This window comes from Acipenser ruthenus, chromosome 40 (genome assembly GCF_902713425.1).
Source record: "Acipenser ruthenus chromosome 40, fAciRut3.2 maternal haplotype, whole genome shotgun sequence".
Taxonomy (NCBI): Eukaryota; Metazoa; Chordata; class Actinopteri; order Acipenseriformes; family Acipenseridae; genus Acipenser; species Acipenser ruthenus.
Genome location: NC_081228.1, coordinates 10784415 through 10786914, shown reverse-complemented (window position 1 = coordinate 10786914; position 2500 = coordinate 10784415).

The window sequence follows — 2500 nt, the reverse complement described above, 5'->3', positions numbered from 1 at the left end:
TGTACCACAGGGATCAGTATTAGGACCTCTGCTATTCCTAATCCACGTTAATGATTTAGATTCTGGTATAGTAATGTCACAGGTGACAGTGAACTAGTTATTCCATGTAGTAAAACATTGGACTCCTTTGCATGGAGGATCTCAGTAAGCTACAGTGCACGGTTCATCAACTGATTCAGATTCATTTATGTTAAGTTTGCTACTGATGATGTGGAAAAGAACAGTAATTGAGTGCCCAAAAATATGAATCACAGTGAGTTTTGACCTCCTTTAGAATTCTGGATGGAGCGCATACCTTGCAAAATGACCCGGTGTGAACAAAAGGAAATATATAGAAGTAATATGTACAGCTAAACGTGTCCAAGTATCTTATAGGAATGAAGTCAGACCATGGAAATCCACACCTGTGCTGGAGAAACATTGGATCAAGGGACTTCTTGTGGAAACAACTAGAGCGAAACCTGGTACAGAAGCTGAATCCTGCTGGGAACACATGGATATGCTGGACATGTCCTAGGCGATTTCAAATATGGAATGTACTTTGACATAAAAATGAAGTGTTAGAGGTTTTTTGAAGGAAGGATAAAGAGGGAGTATCCATGTACCGCCAGCAGGTGGCTCTCTTGCTCCATGAAATAGGTCAGTCTACACATGTTTTTAATTAAGTACTTAGTAATCTCGGAATAAAAAAGCACCATTCCGGCTAAAAGTGAACGTTAATCACACCTACAAACAAGATAAGAAAGAGATTCTTTACCACAAATAAATGAACATTAAAACTGAACAGCCAAGGTCTTAAGAAAAAACCTGTCTCAGCTGGATTTTGTATGAACAAAGAACAGGGTCAAGCCTAGTTCAGTCATTATAAAAAATATAAGAGTTGAATGCAGTTATACTGGCCTGTATTTGGATTTAAATCTTAGAGGGATTCACCAAAGAAATAAAGTGATATTATAAATTCTAGCAGCAACTGTTAAACTGAAGTAAAATAATTAAGTTTTTCTTGAAATGCCACATTCATAGTTAAAAAGGTTCAGTGATAATTTACACTGTTTATAGTTTATAATGGTCAAAGACTAGTAATTAGACACAAAGGTATTGTAAATTAATAAAATAAATGATTAAAACCTTTTTTTAGACAGCATGGTATTTGAAACTAAAACTAATTATTTGATTTCATAAGATTAATAGTATGTTTTAAGTATTTGCTATAATAAGAAAACATATTATTTAAACTGACAAGTATTATTGCTTGTTCATGACTTTACTGTATTAATAAGAAGATTAAAAGCTGGAAGCAGTATTCGATTTAAAAGGGAAAGTGGTACAGTTTATTTCTCCTTCTACTGAACAACAAGACCTCTAGACATTATGATATCCATTGAATTATAGAATTTTAAGGGTGTTGTGTTATGTTTTTGTGTTAAGTTTGTAATAATATACTATAATGTACCTTGTTGTTAATCCACTATACTATTGTCTAATGATGGTAGATGGAGTCCTTATAATGTGGTTCTTTGAAACTGCTGTATTGCTAAAAGGGGCCTCTCTCCTTATCCCGATGAACAGGCTGTAGAGAAAGGAGGGGGTCTTATTGCATTCTACGCTAGCAAAGCTGCAAGTCTTGTAGATTTGGAATTTAGGGTTTATGGAATTAGTGGTTTAGCACAGATAAGAATATATCTTGAAATAATATGCAGAAATGATGGCTTAACAGACATTGATAGGTCATAGATCTAAAAAAAGTGTTTGCACAGACTTTGGCCTTGAAAAAACAAGAGACTCTGGAAAACTGCTTGGAATAGCATATTTAGAAGTCAGATACAGGTCAGAGCCTGGTTAGTGCATCTTTTCAGGGATAAATAATTCTAATGAAAACTATTACCACTTAAACTTAGTGAAACTAATTGACTTAAATACTGCACGAGACAATCTTTTGTCAAATCCTCTGTTAGACAATGGTATATGGAATTAAAACTGACTCATTAACAAAATGATGAAACAATATGAGGTTAAAAGAAACACATGCCTTTAATTTAGCAAAATATAATGAATTAGAAGATGATGTCACATATTAAGAACATCTCTCATATATAACACATATAAAAATAGTGTTTTGCATGCACATATAAACAGTAGTGTTTTTATATTATATTATAAACCAAGATCCTGGGAACTTTGGTTCACTTAACTTTTCAGATAAAGGAGGGGCTCGGAGGAAAACAAGGAATGAGATCATAGAGTTGGACAAATGTGAAGTTTTGAATTCATTCAGTACATGACACCTATTCATTCTGAAAAGTTAGTCCGGAACTTTTGAAAACCATTATTCGTAAAAGGGATAAGAGCTGTCTCACCAGATTAATGATTGGATTTAATTGAGGCGTCCCATGTATTCCAATGGGACGAAAAACCTATATAACTCCTAAGTAATTACAATGGAGTACCACACTCATCCCAGACAGGGTAAGGTGGTCCATCTTCTGCAAACTTTAAATAC